The sequence below is a fragment of the Andrena cerasifolii genome, chromosome 15, assembly GCF_050908995.1.
Source record: "Andrena cerasifolii isolate SP2316 chromosome 15, iyAndCera1_principal, whole genome shotgun sequence".
Lineage (NCBI taxonomy): Eukaryota > Metazoa > Arthropoda > Insecta > Hymenoptera > Andrenidae > Andrena > Andrena cerasifolii.
The window spans coordinates 6,685,211-6,706,533 of NC_135132.1; the positions used below are offsets into that span (position 1 = coordinate 6,685,211).

General features: G+C 45.8%; 1 protein-coding gene and 1 non-coding gene across 2 annotated transcripts in view; both read right to left on the reverse strand.

The window, feature by feature from the left end:
- LOC143376942 (uncharacterized) overlaps window positions 1-15,097 on the reverse strand; it is a 137,043-nt gene extending 121,946 nt beyond the window's left edge. The window contains exon 1 of the mRNA XM_076827746.1: window positions 14,481-15,097. The gene's annotated coding sequence lies outside the window, so the exon portion shown is untranslated. The remainder of the gene's footprint in view (window positions 1-14,480) is intronic.
- Window positions 15,098-18,067: 2,970 nt separating this feature from the next.
- On the reverse strand, window positions 18,068-18,150 carry Trnal-cag (transfer RNA leucine (anticodon CAG)). The gene has a single exon. It is a non-coding gene; the product is annotated as a tRNA-Leu (tRNA).
- Between the last annotated feature and the right edge of the window lie 3,173 nt (window positions 18,151-21,323).

The window sequence follows — 21,323 nt, forward strand, 5'->3', positions numbered from 1 at the left end:
CAACATTCCTCCTGGCACCTTGGTCCGGGACTCTGGGACATGTTTGGGCTGGTGTGCAACTAGAATTCACTAATTTAGATTCACGAATGTTTCCTTTACGTGTGTGTCACTGGTTGCGTGGATGAGGATGAGCTGCTTCTTTGATTCCATACGGTCTAGTTGCGTTATTTCTGTGGATAGTGTGACCAGATTGGCCCGGGCTTATTGGTTCAGGAGTGGTTGAGTTCCGAGTAGGTTGCTACTTGACGTGCTTAGGTTAGGTTGGAAACCAGCCTTTAGACCAACCTCATCTTTGGGATGGTCTAGTTCTTCCTTTCTTTTCTCTTGGTTATTTTGTTTGTGCAATAAAGCCGCTTAATAATAATAATTTAGACTTGGATATTTCTCTCCCTAGATATAGTCTTAAGTATACCAAACTTAGCGCAACACTGTTCTTTAAGTAGGCTGTTTTGAGCGCTTAACTTAGCAAACTCAGCCCCGGCACATTGGTCCGGGAGAGGCCCAATTGTGACTAGCTCCAAAGAATGAATCGCCACACTTGTCTTATCTCTTCTGAACTGAACTTCGCTTTGCAAAGTAGCATAGGTCTATAGAGTTCAGGAAAGAGTAACACCGGAGAGTCGGCTTTGCTGGAGTTGGCAGAGAGCTAGCCGGTACGCGGAGGACCCGCAGATCTTGGGTTCGAGTCTCGTCGCCCCAGGATATCTCTTCTTCGTCTACACTGACTGCAACTAGTCTTCGCGGAACGTTCCGCGCAGCACTTTTCCAGTACAAAGAATCTTCTCCCATCTTATTCTTGAATTATTTAAACCTCCTCCTACATTCTCTACGTCCTTCCCATGTATCCCCGCGAAGAACAGCGATCGAGATACCGAAGCCCGCAGCAGCGTGCGTAGCATTATCATGGGACGAGTCTTAAAAATGAGCCGAGATGCGTTATGCAGCTGTCTGAAAGGGGTACATTATTCATTTGATCTCTCCGGCAGCCTTGACGCGCGTGTAGTCAGCTGATGTGGCGATCAACTGATATTCGTGCTGCCACTGGAGCGGAATTTATATTCTTACGACGAATCCAGAACAACTCGTTCGGTTCGAACGGGAAAGGAACCGTGTTACGCGATTGATGGCACTGCTGCAGAGAACGGACGCTAGAAGAAGCTCAAGGGAACTAGCGTAGAATCAGCTGGAAGACGCTGAAAGATGGTGCAATCCAAAACGGGACGCCAGATGACTCTAGAAGGCTCTACAAGCCGCCGCAACCACTCTTTAAATGATTCATCCTCCCCTTACACCGAAGAAGCACACACCCTCGCGAAAGGGGCTTGTACATCACCGTCGCCAGCCTCCTCAGAAGTTTGTTGGAAACCTCGGCGACTGGTAAACGCGCGCATACTGTACACCGGCGAATAAAACTGTCCCGCACCTTGGTTTGGCGCCAAGCCGGTAACGCGATGAACACATTCGAGTTGACCGAGAAATTCGACACGCTTTAAGTCTCCTGCAACGTCGCTGGGTCCTCCGTCCTGGCCAATGCGCATTCCTCTCTACCGAATTGATGCTCGTAAATCTGTAGAACCTATCGGTTACCCCCAGACTTCCTAAGAGACCGTAAAAGAAACAGAGTAATAATGTCGTCGATAAATCTCATTAACGCCTCGAAGCCATCAAGGCATGCCTGATCCCCAGTTTAGGTCCACCATCAATCTATGCCACAGAAACACATTCCTCTTTGCAAATATTGAAGACTAAATCTGCCTGGCGTAATTACTCGAGACGGTGGCAGCATCCCTCGACTTTGGAACCCAATAACATCCTCGATCAATCATTTTCCTGCGCGCGGTGATTAAATGATAGTAGATCTAGCTATAGATAGCCTGTTCCAGGATTGGAACCGGTGTTGGAGCCAGTTCTAAGTATAGTCGGGTCCACTACTGCTAGATACAGCTATTATTAGCACCATCGATGAGCAGAATGGCGAGTCATGTCCATCAAATGGCCTGAATTGCAGTGATAATGGAAAAATAAGGGAGTCTAACAAACTCGGTGTCACCAGCCGTGAGTGGGCACAGGTATAGTGTCAAAAGCGATGCTGCGGAACCGCTACGTGTCCCACAGCTGAGAATAAGGTACTCAGGCGGATCAGGGAGCCAAACTGGGGTTAAGAATCTCAAAGAATGATCTAGGAACTAGCGTGGCAGAGTCTGGAACCCTGTTCAGCAGTGGGATCAGTGGGCATGGTGCTCGCCTGCTCGTTGTGGACTATGATGTCCTAACTGGATGAACTTTTGCTGAGAAAAAGAAGGAAGCCAACGCTAATTCCCGCCACTTGGGTTAATCTAGTGACCTCTAGCGAGCGTATCAGCCAGAAATACCTGGCACCTAGCCGACACTTGCATAAGCAGCCTGCCGGACGAATAGTTATTGACCTTTATTGCCAGTGGGGTCTCGAGACCAGTGGCCATCATGTCCGACGCGTTTCAACTCGGGAGAAAATTAGTAATCCTCCTTTCCCTGCTGTCGCGCAAGCATGGAACAGCCGCGAATAATTCTGGGTGCAAGAATAGTCCTGAATCGTAGATGGCTAATGCAGCTTCCTGCTACCAAATATACCTGCTCGGAAACTATCCACGAGTTTAGCTCGCTGTGAATCTTTAATCGTCGCAAAATTCCATACATATTTTTAACTTTGGAGGGTGGTCTTTAGTACACGCCCTCTCAAGCTCTGACCAAATTTTTTGTGCGACATCTGACACGGGGCTTGGAGTACCTTTGCGCTGAATTAATATTGGTGGCTATAGGTGCGGAAGATATGGGTTGGTGGAATTTTCCTCGGTTTTTTTTTTAGATTTATATTCTCTGCGTTCCTCTGTTACTTTTGACGTTCAGGAACTGTTAATCCTCAGTCTCCAAAGCACACTCGCCGCACCACCCTTCACATATATCCCTCCTCATTTACGAGTTCTTTCGAAGCATCCTTTCATCATACTTCACTCCACGCATCGCTCCCATTCTCGTTTGAAACGCTCTCGACTTCAGGGCACTTTCTTTGCTGGCTTGCTCCAGCACCAATCCTACAGAATTCGATCTTTCTTTTGCCAGGTTGTCCTGCAGGCTCCGCAGCATCATACCAGTAACTTTGTTCCCTTCAGTTCACGTAAATCAAGGCTGATGTCATCACTTTCAACCTACATATCCGTTTGTCCCCCTAATCTAACTGATCCGCCGAGAATTTTCCTCAATCCGCCATTACAGCTATCATGACGATCTGTGGCCAACGTAGAATACTTCATTTCAAATTTGAAAATTTATCAAATTCTCAGTCCATCGGGTTCTCCATATCCTTATCTGTTTGGTGTGGTGCTTGTTAGTTTCTTTTGCAATTTTCTGTCAAGATTATTATTATTATTATTACTATTATTACTATTATTATTAAAATTATTATTATTACTATTATTATTAAAATTAATGTTATTACTATTATTATTACTCATTATTATTATTACTATTATTATTAAAATTATTATTTCTATTATTATTAAAATTATTATTATTACTATTATTATTAAAATTATTATTATTACTATTATTATTAAAATTAATATTATTACTATTATTATTACTCATTATAGGAAAATATACGTGAAATTCGGTAATGTAGTGTAATAAATTACAGTAAAAGGCGAGAATAGACGATCAATCCAGACAGCTTCTACTAAATATTGTACACTAGACACCAGGGGCCCACCTTCCAACGTTCGTCTTCATCTTTACGCAAACAACGGCGAAAATTATGGCCAGTTCACATGGCTGGCGAACTTACCCGTCTCGACCACGGAATTTCGCGAGATCCCTCATAAAAAAAACACCCTGCCTCGCGCTCTTCGAGCAGTGGCGATGATCCCCGCGTTAAGCCCCGTCCCCACATGTGCAACTTCAATTATATTTCTCAACTAGTGATTTTATAAAAAATTCCAAAAAATAAATTCGACAGGATTTTTTGCAATTTATATGCCATTAATTTTTGCAGAAGCATTAATCAATCGACCACTTCATAAATACTTTCCCTGAAATTGAAAAATGCAATTGTATGCAAAGCACTGCGGTAAGGAACGGATTGCAGAATTTCTAGATTTTTCAAAAACTACTGCCAGTCTTTTTGAGAACTCACCTTTCCTTTCCCACGCCAGGATAAATCTATCCTCTATGCTATTGAGAGTCGATAGAAGTTGAAACTAAACTGGCACAACGTGTAAACATTAAGAGAAGAATCGTCGTGCAAACATTTATCAAGATATACAGAACATAATCTGAATCCGCGATCAGCATTAGAGAACGCAATAAAAGAAAGTTGCTGGCATGTTTCTGCCGCGGCGTACGGAATAATTAAGTTTGCATACTGCCGGCGGATCTCGAGCATCAGAATGTTATTGAAGATTCGCCTTCGTGACTTTCCACGCGCATAAACACGTTCGAACTAAATGCAGTGTGTCGATAAAATTGCTCCTTATCGTTCTCATTGTGCGATGCTGGGAAAAATTGTAAGTTCTGGTGAACCTCCTATCACGAAACTCTGTGGACAAATAATTTATCCATGATCTTTGAATTGTTTCGTCAAATTTTATACTACGTAATCGCGAAGGAGGATATCAGAGTACTGGGATGTTTGGATTATCTATAGACTGAGAATATTTTGAAAATACAGTAGCGTGATTACTGACGCAAACAGTTTTCGCGGAATAAATTTTTTTAAAACGCAGAAATAGCTTGGAAGTGGCTTGGAGTTCAGTATGAATGAGAATATATTTGTACCGAGTCATACATATAAATATAAACTACAAGAATTCGAATTTAGAAGTGACTGAACTCGCCAACTTCCGAACCAATGTGCCTGGACGAACATCATCGCGGAAAACGAAGGAGGGATGCTCTTAAAACATAAAAACAGTGCTGAAACATAGGCGAGTGGAACGTGAATAAGGATACAAAAAGCAAGAATGTGTATTCAGAAATCTACGCTCGAAAATTCGAATTTAGAAGTGGTCAAAGTTCGAGCACTCAGGAAACCAATGTTACTGGACCAATCTCCCTGAGGAAAAACAAGAGTTGACGTTGTATGTTCTCGATTAACTTCTTTTTTACACGCCGAAATACTCTTTCGACATTCCGCGCTACAACCCACTTTTGCTTCCTCCTGCCTTTTATTCTCTCATAAAACTGATCGTTCCTTCGCACTTTTTTTCTCCCCCGTTTCGCTGCCATAAAATCCGCGCACTTTTATTGCACGGTTATAAACGAACCCAACACATATCGAGCGGCCATCGGGCGAAAATAAAAATGAGAAATCGCGACGGACGTTCGGCTACTTATTGCACGAACCCCGCCAGGCTTAAGCCGCGTTTCCACGCGGGCAGCATTCGGCAATGAGCGCAGTTAAAGCCGCAACATCACAAGTTTACTGAGAATCGCGAAGGACATGCTTGAAGTATTCAAAAGTAATGACTTTTCAAAGACGGTACGGAGGAAGGGTCTTAAGCTACATTCCTACGTGCCAAAAGTGAAGCGTTGATACTTATAAAGGCGCATCGCCACGTGTGCGTAACGAGTGTGCAACGTGCAAGGCAGGCTTCTCAAAAACAGTACGTTTGGAAGAAAAACCTTAAGTCACATCCGCACGTGGCAAACGGTAAGCGTTGAAAGTGCATAAAGCTACATTCCCACGGGTGCAAACTGTTTTTTTTAACATCTCCTTAAGCCACATTCCTACGTGAAATTTCAGAGACTCGCTAGAAAAGTGAAACTTTTTAAAGTACATAAAGCCACATTCCTACGGGTGCAATCGATTTTTACAAACAAACAAAAGACACAGAAAAACAGTTCTTTTCCAAATGCTGTATACGTCGACGAACCTCCTTAAGCCACATTCCTACGTGAAATTTCAAAGACTCGCTAGAAAAGTGAAACTTTTTAAAGTGCATAAAGCCACATTCCTACGGGTGCAATCTATTTTTGCAAACAAACAAAAGACACACAGAAAACGGTCCCTTTCCAAATGCTGTATACGTCGAACCTCCTTAAGCCACGTTCTCACATGAAATTCTAGACACTCACCAGAAAACCGAAGCTTTCGAAAGTACATAAAGCTACATTCCCACGGGTGCAATCTGTTTTTCGAAACAAGTAAGAGTTTCAAATTCTGTACACGTCGAAGAGCTTCCTTAAGCCACATTCCCACGTGAGATTCTACACACTCACCAGAAGAGCGAAACTTTTATCAAGGGAATTATCTAAAGTTTAATAAAGGCAATAGAAGTATTTCGATTGAAATTCGCACCATTGTCGACTTCACCTAAGCCCATAGCTAACAAGGCCTTACAACATTACCATGCTAAGCAGTTACAATATCCACCACGTCAATGGACTGCATTTTTCTTTTACAATGGACTTAGTCCCTCCAAAAAGTTCCGTCCAACGACAGATTTCCAGGAATCATTCACTCGCACCAGCCCGACTCTCGCGAAACCCTGCATCTCATCTGAAATTCAGTCCCAACACGTAGACAACCTTCACCCAATAACAAACGGGCAAAAGAAACGAGGGGAAAAGAAGCGAAACCGAATCCCACAGGTCAGCTTGTTTGAACAGATCGTCGGATTATTTTGCCTGCTAGAGCCAGCGCGCCACGACGTCCGTGTAAATTTAAATCGCCGCTTGCAACATCATCCCCCGCGATCGGGTCAACGGTACCGCGGCGTTTCCTCGCGAAATCCGACGCGAAACGTTGCCGATTCCCTCGGTTTCCCTCTCGATCACCGCTGTCCCATTGTTTTCGCCAGTGGTCGGCCGCGGGAGCGTGCGACACGACGAAATTAAACGTTTCGACGGGTTGACCCGGCGGCGGAGACGTACTGATCGAGCGGAAAGCATCGAGCGGCGGGCGAGATGCACGCCGCGGCGCATACTGGTTGCGTCACGCTCGAAAAATAGGCGCGCGGCCCAATTTCGCGAGTGTTTTGATCGGCCGTTTCTCGGCAGACGTCCGTTCCGCAGTTGCACGGCCGATCGTTGCGCTCCGCGACAGGTTTCTGCATCGGTTCAACGAACATTGTCCGCGATCACCCCAGCTGCAGGTTTTAAGCAGGGAGACCACTGTAACGGTCTGAAAAGTAGGGGTGTTTTCGGGATTTTTTTTCAACCAAACAAAGCAAATAAATCAGTGCACTGCTTAGTATCGTTACTGGAGGGTAAATTGGAGGGTATATTGGAGGGTAAAAAAAAATTTTTTCAATCAAATTCATAAATCCATTTCCGATATACTCTTCGTCAAAATATGCGCTGCGGTAAAATCGTTCCAGTGGCGTTCACAGTGCCTTAGCGATATGGTTCATCTGAATTCAAAAAGACAAAAATATTTGGAAACTAGAAGCCTACGTCTATTACGTGACGATAAGAATAAGTCGATATTGCAAAAGATAACAAAATGGTGGACCACTGAAAACAATCATTTTTGGGGGTAAAGATGTTGATAAAAAAAATAGAAGGAGGTCCTTGCTCGTGTCAATTGAATGTATAGTTTTCTCGATATACTGTGAACGCGGTTGAAAAATGTCATTCTGAGAAAAACGCGTCCAAAGTTCCGCTCGATTCAGTCGCGCGCTTGACACCGCTTCACGGAAAATGCTATATCTCCGTTAATTTTACGACTTTCTTCATAAAATTTTGAGAGAACATTCTTGAAACGTGTCTATTTCAGAAAATGTGAAAAAGAAAAAATCGATTTTTTTTTCAGTGGTCTCCCGCCTTAAGGAGTGATTATACTTGGCCGGACGAAAAAGGCCTATTTCCAGATTTTTTTTCTCAGGAACTAATTCTTGGATTTTAATGTTTTTTTTTGTTAAATGTTTATTATTCTTTGCTTTATGGAATCGTATTTTTCATGTTTGCAAAATATAAGTACAAATGTGTGGAATTAAATCGCAATGTCTGTGCCTCAGTTAGAACACAGGCTCTCTGCGGAAGTCACATTTTTCATTATATTTTCCAAATACGAAAAATACGATTCTATACAGCAAGGAATAATAAATATTTAACAAAAAAAAACATTAAAATCCGTACAATACGTCTTGAAATAAAAATTCATGAAAATAGACAATTTCTTCTACCGGCAAAGTAGAATGGACCTTTAATTTCTTTGATGAAATAAAATAGAATTGGCCACTACCTGAGGAGCTTGTATACAAATATTCTGCTATCCATAGAGTATACAGGGTGGACCAATAAGAATTACCACCTCGAATATTTCCGGAACCACGAAAATTTATTTATTCCAAAAAGTTCTTTGTAGACGTTATTCGTGGAACCAGTTAATATTTCCCGACTCCCGCATTTAAAAGTCAAGATCATAAAAAAGAGATCATTTTAACACTACCCCACTTTTCCCAGAAATAAGCTACAGACTCAGAAAGCATGCTAAAGATGAAAGATACAGAATTCTTGAAATTCGATCATTCCCTTCAACTGTACCTGAAATTCAAGCAAGAGATGCGCAAAATTTGCATCTAAATAAAATAACGAATAAAAGTTAAACAAAAAAAATCGTCACTCGTTCGTCAACCCTAGTTAACTTTATTCGACAGGCGACGAATAATTTTTTTATTTAATACACGAAATTTTATTTAAATAAAAATTTTGCCCAACCGCTTAATGAAATTACAGTTTGAAGTTTCCCATGGAATCTTTCTCAGGCTCTAGCAGATCTCCCTAAAACTACCAACGTCCAGACAAGATATCCAGCAGAATTTGCAACGTTCTATACAAGGCGAAAGAGCGTCGCGTTTCTAAAAGGATCTCAGCGAGCGAGGCGTAATCCCTCCGGCAAAAGGTCTGCTCGCAAATGCCTCGGTGGCCTGGTTAAAAATGCATTCTGTACGAGAAGGGTTTCCCCGTGCAGGAAGGGGGATACCCGTGCACGGATTCAGCCAATAAGCGGGTCGGTAACGTAGGTAGCAGCACGGCGAGCCCCGTCGGTTAAGCAGGATGGATCGCGCGGAATCGAGCTGGAAATCCAGGCGCAAACTGCGATTACAGCGGAAAACCGATTCCACGGGAAAGAAAAGCTAGATAAACCAGGGTCACCGGGTCATCACTGTCTTCTGACAACGCATCCCATGATTTTCCACTGGAATACTGAACTAAATCTCGAGGCTGACGTGACGTTGTTAATTCAGCTGGTAACTGAACCATTCTTCTTTGATAAAAATAATAAGTATAAACCACCAGCGAAAAGAGGAGAAGAGGGACATAATTAGAATTTAGCATAGTTTTTCTGAGACCATATGACGCTACGAATCAATTTCGTTGGAAACTAAGTTATATAGAAAAAATTGTATTCTAGATTTCTAATATATTATACTAGGAAGAATCATCGGTTTTCTGTTGCACGGCATATTTAGGAATACCCCATGCGTCGCCAACGAATTAAGTAACACACGAGAGAGCGAAAAAACCTCAAGTTTCCACTGTTCCAGATACATAAAATGTAATGACGCCAGCCTTTCCACTTCGCAGACGATTATTCCGATTCCATTTACATTTACAATTTCGCATTTCGTGAAACCGCATCCGTGTACACTTGGCCCAGTTACGGAGTTGGACAAACATCTTAGGACTTTGGATTACCGTGGACTGCAGCTTTCCGAGGGACTATTTTTCAAGGGAACAGTCGGAGAAATTCATTCGTCCCTGCGAATTTATTGTCGAGCAATTTCTGCACCGTATCGGTTTGTCGAAATTTAGTCGACCTCCTGTAACTGTACTTACAGTTATGCGCGCGACGAATTTCACTTTGGAAACAGCGTTGAAGGCCTCTGTGGAGTTGTGATCGTTAATACGAAGTTTTTCAACTCGCGGAACACCTTGGCCCCGGTCGAACAGCGGTTTACAAGAAACACTAGCGATTTAGTCTAGAAAGTACGAGAGGCGGGGGAAATATTGTTGGAAGCTTTCTAAAGAAGATTTCTTAGAGTTTTACCAAATTTTTTTTTCTAGTTTCTGAGATAGTAGGTTATAAATGCTTGTGCTGTAGAGTTTTTGGAGGATTTTTGAAATATTGTTACAAAGTTTAGTAACTGAATTTTATGTTACCATGATTATTGATCCCAAGAGATGAAATTTGAAAATCCATAACTTTAAAATACTAGATTTCCATGTATAGTATTTTCCTGTACCAAACTTCCAGAACAAAGTTCGTCATACGCGAGTTTGCTACCTACTGTGCTCAAATCATCCAAACTCGACATTCTCTAACTCAACTCTTCCAAAACTTAACTCTTCCAAACTCAATTCTTCCAAAACTCAACATTTCCAAAACTCAACTCTTCCAAAACTCAACTCTTCCAAAACTTAAGTCTTCCAAAACTCAACTCTTCCATAACTCATCTCTTCCAAAACTCAACTCTTCCAAAACTTAAGTCTTCCAAAACTCAACTCTTCCATAACTCAACATTCCCAAAACTCAACTCTTCCAAACTCAATTTTTCCAAAACTCAGCATTCCCAAGACTCAACTCTTTCAAGCTCAATTCTTCCAAAATTCAACCTTCCCAAACTCAACTCTACGAAAAAAACTCAACTCTCCCAAAACTCAACTCTGCCAAAACTTAACTCTTCCAAAACTCAACTCTTCCAAAACTTAACTCTTCCAAACTCAATTCTCCCAAAACTCAACTCTTCCAAAACTTAAGCCTTCCAAAACTCAACTCTTCCCAAAACTCAACTCTTCCAACACTCAACTCTTCCAAACTCAATTCTTCCATAACTCAACTATTCCCAAAACTCAACTCTTCCAAACTCAATTTTTCTAAAACTCAACTCTCCAAAACTTAACTCTTCCAAACTCAATTCTCCCAAAACTCAACTCTTCCAAAACTCAACTCTTCCAAACTCAATTCTTCCATAACTCAACTATTCCCAAAACTCAACTCTTCCAAACTCAATTTTTCCAAAACTCAACTCTCCAAAACTTAACTCTTCCAAACTCAATTCTCCCAAAACTCAACTCTTCCAAAACTTAACTGTTCCAAAACTTAACTCTTCCCAAACTCAACATTCCCAAAACTCAACTCTTCCAAAACTTAACTCTTCCAAACTCAATTTTTCCAAAACTCAACTCTCCCAAATCCAACCTTCCCAAACTCAACTCTTCCAAAACTCAACTCTTCCCAAACTCAACATTCCCAAAACTCAACTCTTCCAAAACTTAACTCTTCCAAACTCAATTCGTCCAAAACTCAACATTCCCAAAATTTAATTCTTCCAAAAAAACTCAACCTTCCCGAACACAGCGCTTCCAAAACTCAACCCTCCCAAGCTAACTTAAAAAAATTTCAGTCAAAATTACATTTTCCAACGTGTCAACTCCGCATGTCAAGAAAGAAAAAGTTCACACCTCGCAGTCGACCAAAGAAAGAAGAAGCAGAAAAGTTGCAACGATCGCGGTGTCGAAATCACGCCGCTAAAGGCAGTTTTTTAAGTCGGTGTCTGGCGTTACATAATCGAGTATCAGTGTTCACGCTACCTGAAGGCAAAAAACTTGTCACCGTACAGCGAGAACGCGATCCATAGGCGGCTTATCTGTGGCCCATTCTCGTAGCCCGACGACATTGGAGGCCGTGGATGTGCACCGTGATAATGCACGCTCTTATCGGTCTCGGAGGAGCCGCGCGACGATTTCTGTGGCCGTGCCTCTGTATCGGGCGTTATCGATGTTACGTCGGATAAAACCACGACGGTGGTTCGATGGACGCGACGCCGCCACTCACTTGAGAAATCGTGGAAAAAACGCTCGGAATTGAGAAGAAAAATCCACGATTCCCCGCTGTATCTGATGAATCAGAGACCTGAAGAGCACAGCGAAACAAACGCTTCCCCACGGTTTCATCATCCTATACACTTCGTATTATACTCAAGTTTTAAATATAAAATTCTGGTTAATTTAATTTGGGGTCTTGGCGCAAAGAAGAAACTATGTAAAAAGAAAAAAAAGTGGCTTTTATTCAATAAATAAATTTTGATTGATTATGCATTAAAAATATTTTTATCCGTTCAATTTACCTCCCCCCCCCCCCAAAAAAAATTAAATCCAGAGTGGGCCACTGTCGTGAAGTACCTATTTTGAGGAGACGGTATGCTTCACTTTTTAGTGCAACAGATTTGGAAAGATCGATATAAATTTGGGGATAAAATTTAATTTTCCGTGAAAAGATTTTCTTCAATTCATAAAAATGCCCCGCGGATTTTCAGTCTATATAGCCTGATAATATTTGCTTCTTCAGGTGTGTTAAATATCACAATTATTACTTAAAAATTTCCCACAGCGACCAGACTCTCAAAACAATCTCGTTCTACCGTATCGCCAGTGGCGCAAACCTACACGTGAGAATGATCCACAGGCATGCTGGGAAACGACGATCTACCAAGCGAATATATTTAAAAAAAATCCCTGAATTAAAACCCAGCATCTCAGAGTTACAATATTTATTACTCAGAGCAGCTCGAAATCGAATTAGCAAATATACAAGACGATTTTCAAAACGATCCAGCTCACACGACAAGTTGTCTCCAGCGACTCAGATCTGTCTGGGGAACATCAAACTACCGTTTCCAAAGCCAGAGCGCGGCCGTATTCGTTTCAATCAGCAGCGATATCTGAAGATTTAAATTTCCAAGCGGCGGCAGTCAACCGTTAAATTTGAATTTGTAATAAGAACGGACTCGTTGCGAGGGACACGTCGTTCGCGCTGAGAAATGGTCACGCAGCCCCCCACGACAGGCTTTGATCGCGCGAGAGACGCGCTGATTTCGTGCCCGCTTCCAACGCGACCGCAGCGTGCAATTTTCAAAGACTACGGAGACAAAAAAAAAAGAACGGTGGCGAGGGACACCTTGATCGCCATGCGCAAACAAAAGGCCACCTGGGAGCTGGTGCTCGAGTCTCTAGCTGCTTTCCGCTCCAACTAATCTCCGTGTAAACACGAAGGCACTGACCACCACAAAAAAAAACGTGCCCGGGCGACTCGAGTTCAAATACGTGACACACTGAACGTCCAACGGACAGATTTCAATAGGAAACGAATGTGAAAGGCTGGACAGGCGATGGGCATAGGTTGCAGTGGCGTGTACCTTGACTATGGACGTTGTCATAGCTACCGGAAGAACCTATCGCGTGTCTACATTGGTCGACACGAGTATTTTTAGAAGTAGTGCTATTCCCGATACGTTTTCTGGTATTTATTGGTAATAAAGGCCCGCGATACCTTTAGATGGGCGATGCTTGTGCTTATGATTTCGCGTTAATGTCAGCGGAAATTTATTGTTAGTGTTATGATGGTGGAAGTCCCAGATCGAACTTGGTTAAGTTGACTAGAGCAGTGTGTTGACCGTGGCAGTGCAGAAGTCACTGCACGCTGTTGAGCGTATGCAGTTGATAAGAGAGCATGGCTTTTGGATAGTGACTGGGAAAGAGAAATTGAATGGGCGTAATAAATAACACGCGAAGTAGAATTGAGTAATAGATAACTCACGAAAAACACAGTGATATATATTAAATAATTATTGCGCGAAGTTGGGAACTCGACGGTGAATCGCAAATAAAAAGTAAAATGGAGGCACTGCCTTAGTACCAACATAAAAAAAATGGGAGTGTTTCATTTGAAATTGGCGCCAAGATTGTTCCTCGAACATTTAGTACTGGGATGCATCGGTAGAAAACACGGTGGAAGTATCACAGTCTCAATTACACATTTATTATAAAGTCAGAAAAGGAATGCTACATTTTAAAAGCCCGTTTATTCGCAGCACCACTTTTCCTTGCGTCGAGGCAGTGGGCTGCAAGAATGCGAAAGAAATTCGAAAACAGTCACGCGAACATAACCTCAAATTTTTAATTTCATATTCCAATGTACCGCTTCGATCAAATTGCCGTTGACTTTCCCAACGCACCTGTCTAAAAAATACATCCAACTCTCGGACTTGGAGCCCCACTTCCCAGCACTTGAAAGTGGTACGCTCCGAAAACCTGTCACCGGTTCCCCAATTCCCACAAGGCTACTCCAAAATCCTCAAAGTCATCCTCCGAAACCCAGCCGAATCCAATTCACATCGGCGTAACAACCAAACGTATATAACGTCCCAATAGCCTTTTCAAAAATCTCCACCGACCCACTGTCCGCAACGGACGCGACCTCGCGGCGCACATTCGTCCGCGAACCTACCTCACACATACTTTGCCCCCTCCCCCTCTGCGACAGATGTAAACAAATCGTCCTGTCCCATAAAGAGCGCCAAGATCAGCGGTGGCACCGCGGGGAAACGTCACGACAGAGCTCCAAAACAAGGCGCCACGCGACCCCCTCCCTCCCCTCCCCCCAACGACCAATCCTATCCGAATCGCCGCGAAAAAGAGAAATGCTGTCCATGTATACTCACATAACGACGAGGTATACACCGTGAAATCCCGCTGGTGGCCTCCGACTGACACGCTGCTCCTTTCTAACGCGTCAGGCCCCCGAAACAGGCAAACACTTGTGCACAAGGTATACACGTGTAGCACACGTCACTGCTTCCCGATCGAATCCTCTGGCGTTTCGGTCCCTCGGGGACGAAGTACACCACGCGACCGCGGGACGGTGCGTGCAACGATCCCGAAAACTCGCCCGCGGAGAGAGCCAACGGCGGAACCGTCCGTCCCCGTCGTCTTGGCCGTCGTTTTCGTCGTCCACGTTCCCCCCACGTCCAAGTCGGGCCTCCCTCTCGCTCTCTCACGCCCTGGCGACGATAGACGCACCGCGGCGGTGAAAGGGGAGCGACGTTGATGTCTCTCGCGTGCACGAATCCACCGCGTACAACGACGTCGTCACGGACCGACGCGACCGCGTGAATCGATGACGGCTGGCCAGCTCGGGGCCGACGTGCCGTGGAGGCGGGCGGTATCGCGGGCCGAAATGAAAACAGGAGGCAAAAGACCGCTTTCCTCGGGAGCTTATTTACGCACGTCACAGACTCCGCTCACCGCTGAGAGTGCAAGCGCGCGACTGCGGCGCTCGGCGCGGCTTGTGCGCCGGCCGCCTGCTTCCCGGCTCTGCCGTCGGCCTCGACGGTGGCGCCACCGCCGAGCCACTGCCCTATCGCTCGACGCCGCACGAAATTCGGACCACGGGAGGACGCGCGCGCACCGCCGCCACCGTTTTGCCCTTGCGGCCGCTCGCTGGCGAACTTTCTTTTTCGTCAGGAGCAAAGCCGTGGATGCAAAGGGTTTGATGGTCGATTGCAGGTGGATTTTGAAATTCACTTACCGCCGATCTTTGAGAGATTGCTGGCACTGAGGATGAGAATGAGAAGATGAGAAGTGCTGGGGGGGTAATGAAGTTTAAGAATGGAAGTTTGTAGAAATTGGATTGTTTAAGTTTGGAGGGTGAAGATTTAACGATGGACGTCCTGTGAAGAATTTGGGAATTTTAGGGGCATGTGCTGAGGGTTGACTCCCCTATTTCGATTTTAGACTTATTTTTTAAGTTCCGTTTTACTGTTTCAATCTCCACCCCAAGTGGAGAGTAAGAAGTTTCTGTGCAGCTTATTATGTTAAGGCAGTTATTATTCGTTTTAATGCCACATTTAGATAAGGCGAAGTTGTGGCTAGCGTGTCTCACGCGCGCGCAGTGTTCGTTGCTTAGTTAGCTGCAGAAGTTGGGAACAAAAGCGAACGACGTTGGCATTCACAGCAGAAAGATGCTCCCCCAAAGAGAAACGAGCGATAAGGTTTCAGAAATTGTGCGACACACCGTCGCGTCGGAGTTCATTGCTTTGCTGGTCAATAACCATTGCGTCTCACCGTCAAAACAAGCGGAGCCTTTATTAATTTATGGCGGGTGACTCAATAGCTCAAACGAAGCCACCGAAGCTGAGTGAATTACGCTGCACGCGTACCATTTTGAACATATTTTCCTGCGCAGAAGTCAAGGCATACCAAAGCGGTTCCACAGACCCTGCTGTTTTTTTTTAAAAAAAACTTAATTCTTAAATTCGTGAAACTTCTTCGACAAATTCCACTTGAATCAGGTTCCAAATCACCCGTACTTTCATTAGAATTCAAACTAAAGCTAATGCCCAAGTCGAACACCCTAAACCCAGCACCCCAACAAACCTAACCTCTACACCTAAAAATGGCATAGATGCATTTCCATTGCATCTCCATCCTCGCGATTTCCGCAAGATGGCCAACAGAGAGCGGAATCTCGCGAGCCAATATCTGTCCAATAAACCCATCCAAAACGCGCGCATCATCCCAGTTGGACCAGAGGACCCAGTACACCGCCCCGTTTGAGGAAGCAATGTCACTCGCGCGCTGATACCAGGTACGGCACGTGTGTCCGTTTGTTCCCGGCACAAAGCGGCCCACGTGACCGACCTACCTTGAAAATTGGGCCACTGGAGCACGAAGCTGCGACCCGTTTGATAAAAACCTTTCCACCTTTTCCGCTCGCCCGATCGCGAATGGGTCAGAGCGTCGCCGGCGCGTTATTTACGCGAAATTTCATCGTGGCGCGGGGCCCCTGGTCGTTAGGCCGTCTAAACAGCGGCGAGTGGAGCACGCCGCGGGGGCAGGAGGGACGGAGCCGGGAGAGGAAGAGGAGAGACGAGAAGCCGTGTGGAAGGTTGGTTGCATTCTCTTGGCAATCTGTGGTAGGAGGCATGTAGGACGAACGGATGGAGAACAGCAGCGCGACTCGCCGCGATGTTGAAGCACTCTGGACGCGGAGGATCCCTGGCGGAGTGGGGGCGCTTCTGGAGGCAGAAAGAATTGCGTGCCGGGGGGGGGGGGGGGTTCGGAGAGAGATGGAGGCACGGTCGGCTAAAATGAGAGGGAGCGGTAGAAGCTGTTAGGTGAAGGAGGATAAAAAGAGCCGCGAAAAGAAGAGGGAAGAGAGGGAGAGACGGGAGCGAGACCGGCGAGTCTTGGATAAGCAAAAAACAAAAGTGCATCTCGGCAAGATGGCCGTCGCCTGAACGACTCTCAAGGTTACGGCGAGGCATAGGGGAGAACGGAGGCAGGCGAATCAGCGCCATGGTGTATGTGTGCCAGCCAGACTGGCTTTAAACTTTAACGCTGGGCCCCGTTATTTATTTCGACAACTGCAGCAGGGTGAACCCATAGGGCCCCTTTACAGTCGCGGGATTACGCCATATAGGACCCCGGACCAGGGCCACCTTCTGTCTAATGATTAGCCCAGTTTCGATCTGGAAAGAAACCCGGCTACCAGCTCGATAGCCGCGTCCAGCTGGAAACTGTGCCGGTACGCCCGTTCCAGATCGCCTGAACATGGACGCGCGTTGCAGGTTATTGTTCAACGAGGAGGAGAGAATGCGTTGCACAAAAGCAGCTCTCTCGTCCTTTTCGGGCCCAGCAACGCGCTCATTTCACCTATCCTCGCCGCCTTGCGTTACCCCTATTCTCGTCTACGCTCTAACCAAGGTTACCACCCGCCTCCTCTTCCACCTCCTCATCCTTCAGCCTGCCACATTCAAGAGTACAGTCCGCTGAGAAATGGCCGAGGAATGCGCGGGCGCAAAACGCGTCGCGTGGAATCGCTGCACTTGCCTCTCGCGAATCCCCGCCGCGGACTCGTAACGCGCAACGGGGAAATTTACGACTGGAGGAGACGATGGACTGGGCGGAACGTCGAGTCCCGGCGGTCGGACGCTTTGTAGGACGACTCTGAAAATTCAGGCGCGCTGGGCGCTTTTCCTGGAGCAATATCCCCCATTTGGGATCGAATCAACCGCGAGGGGTTTATTAGCAGAGTGTACCAGATGGACGTGACTGTACATGTCTAGTTGGCAATCTCCAGCATTATGTAATCTCGATACAGCTGGTTTACTAGTATCAAGGTACCGGCCACGTTGGAAAAAGTTCAGAGTTCGCTTAATCGCGCGAGACGATCGGCGAGGCGACGAAGAGGACGTTGGTAAGTCGTTCAGGTTCAAGGGGAGAAGATTGGAGATGGAAAAAAAATTCTTGTCAGAAGTGGGATTCGAACCCACGCCCACAGAGTGGACTGCGACCTGAACGCAGCGCCTTAGACCGCTCGGCCATCCTGACCTGTCGTCCCGCTTGCTGTAAAAACGAGAAATAAGCCGGCTCGCCGTACTGTGCCGGAGAAACTGGTCTGCAGTACTAAATTTACCTTAGAGCTAGGCGAAAATAGCTACCCGAGAAGCGGCCGCGGATGCTTTCAAGCAATGCACCGGCAAACGGGTTTCTTTTTTCGCTGGCCGGCCATTATTCCGTCTCTCCGCGGAACGTGGCCGTGGAAATGATTCCCCGGGATGAGAATGCACGGGGATCAATTAGTTCCAAGTACTGCAACAGGTTTACATTTTTCTGGCCAGCTAGCCAGTATACTTAATGCGGAGGGATATGGTGGCTACGCAGACAGTAAGGAATGGGGGGGGGGGAGCCGTTTTCTTCTTTCAGCAAGTGAATGACTGATAGGAATCAGGCTACTTATCAAGATCCAAATTTATCGAACGTTCAACTCTTTACCGAGGCAGCCTCGGCCATGAGCAAAAGTGCGAGCATGGGGCCACGTGCATGTTGCTGCTTTCGTTTATTGCAGGAGTAGCTAGCCACTAATGGACTCTTAATTTTATAGAACTGAATGGAGTAGTCTGACCTGTTCAGAGTCCCCATGATGCCAGAATTGAAAATTTCAGATCAGTTGGTATAATCCGTATAAACCACTTGAAAATTTGCAGTGTACAGATTTCACATGTATGCTTCTCATCCACGCAAAGGTACACACACAATCCACCATTTCATTAATGCAACCTCACCGAAGGCAGCCAAAGTGTAAGCCAACTTCTTGCGCACCTCAGTTCGAAGCTCATCGATAAGCAATGCCCTCTATCGCTACACAGTGCCCGGAATCGTAATCGTGGCTGGAAGATTGCCATCAGGCGTCGATCGCGCGAGCAATGCACCGACCCAGACCTATTTTTAATTTCCACAAACGTCAATCCCGTAACACAGTCTCCTACTCTTCGCCAGCAACGGTGCCTCTTCTAAGCCACATCGAAAACCCACCCCTGCACCTAACTACCAACCCTTGAAGCCTCCCCTGCCCCACGATTGGACGGCGCGGCACCTGTCTGAAAGGCAGTCAGGCCCACGGAGGCCCTCCGAAACCATCTTTCGAGCGATCGACGCGATGCGGCGTCTCCCTCGCGAGCTAGTCCCACGGAATTGCAGTTTCCGGTGCAGCAGGCGGCGTTACATTCGCATTGAGCGTCGCTGCGTCTCAAGGCCGGACCGTCCGAGAGCTAAGGACGACGTTAGGCCCCCCTTCGGCCCCTCGCCCAAGTCCCCACACGGTCGTCCTCAGTCTCGTATGCATCTCCGTGCTCGCCTCCGTCATCCCTCCTTCTCCTGCCCCTCCGCTCTTTCGCTCCCGCTCTCCAGTTGTGTTCTGCACCAGTCCCTCCTCGTTCCTCATTCCCCGATGCGTGTGTCTGTGGACCCTCCCTGCCCCCCCTAGCGCCTGCGGTCGTAGGCAGCGTTCGACTCGAACGAAACTGCTCCACTGCGCGACTCCTCTTGGCCTCTCCTCGTGGCGTGCATTATAAACGCTGGTCGGAGCGTTTCCTACGGGCAGGAAACGATTTACCTGGTTCCACTGTACCGCAGGGTTGTCGAGACGGCTTGCTGCACGTGAGAGGCGTCTTGCCCCGCGGGACTGGGTGTATTTACATCCCGCGGACGGAGACCTGATCCTCAGGGCTTGGGATGCTTGGGTGCTGCGGGATTTCTCTGGGGCTGAGGAGTCGAGGGAGCTGCGCAACGCTGGGAAGCTGCCTTGTAGGTTAAACTGGGTGGAATATAGCGGGAGGAGTCGAGGATGAGGATATTTTGTTTAGGAACCTTTGGCTTTGGAAGATGGATGCGGAGTTTTTATGCTGAGGATGCGATTGCACGAGGATGTCCAGGGTATTCTTTCACACTGGTGGTGGGAATAGTTGGTGGGCAGGCAACTAGGTGACTGGGAGTAGAGTTAGGCGGCACTGGGAGTAAAACTAGATGACTGAGAGTAGAATCAGGTGGCACTGGGAGTAAAACTAGGTAACTGGGAGTCAAACTAAGTGACTGGCGGGTGCAACTAGGCGACTGAGAGTGCAACTAGGTGACTGGCAGTACAAGTCGACACTCCAATTACAGGTAATTTTATAATCTTCTGAAATTCTCTGCATTTGGAAGACAATTGTGACTCTACTCATGTGGAAATGGTTTTTTGACAACAGATTCTACCTCACTTATAAAATATAGCGGTACTAAATATTTACTGAAAGACTCACTAGGTAATTAGCCCCACAATTTTTTATCCTCACCCTTTTCCTTTAATTCCCTATGCATACTGTACATATCAGCCTTCCCTCGTTCACATCAAAACACATGGGGATGATAATTTCTTGACCATTAACTAATAATAAAATTACTCACGCTTGCCAAATTGCATATCAACGAATGACCCAATTTTATGCCACGAGTCGTGAACTTCAAAACCTTCCTACCCTGGATCTAGTCGTTCCCAAGTTCAACACCAGAAGACCTTTGATGAAATTGTTACAGAAAGGCCCCTTTAAAATTGTACAATTTTTTTGCGTCTAGCCGAACACTGATTAGACTCCACACCCTTCCGTTTGATGTAATGGAAGTGCGCGTCGCATTCGCGCGGCTCAAGTGAGTCATCCGTGGCGTGTAGGAAGTAAGGGCATCACTTCGTTAGGATTCCTTACATGTCACTGGGTTACTATACTCGCATTCCGCGCATAGAACGGAAGTCTTTAGTATGAAAGAAACTACTTCAGAATCTCGACCGTCGTCCATCCTGCATTGCAGCAGCTGGCTGAAGGGCTTCTCCCATTGTGAATTAATTCCCTCCCGTATTTTGCGGTCTCTTACCAGATACCGGTACTCGATACAGTTACTTCCGCCGGAATCGTCATGAATGAACATTAAAATAAAATGTCTGACAGCGACCTTTAACATACAAAAATAAATCGTTTAGAACACTTCGTGTCCAGATTTCTTCTGCATGGTGCACCATGCTTTGGGGGGTTACCAAGGTCGTGAAGCTAAATTCAGTTGACACAGCGGCCAATTTAAATTCCATCAATTTCTTTTAGTATAATTTAAGTTGCGATGGCTGTTGACAGTTCTGATTGAAGAGTGACAGTGAATGTACCTCTCGCCAATTATTTTCAACTCTTAAAATAAAA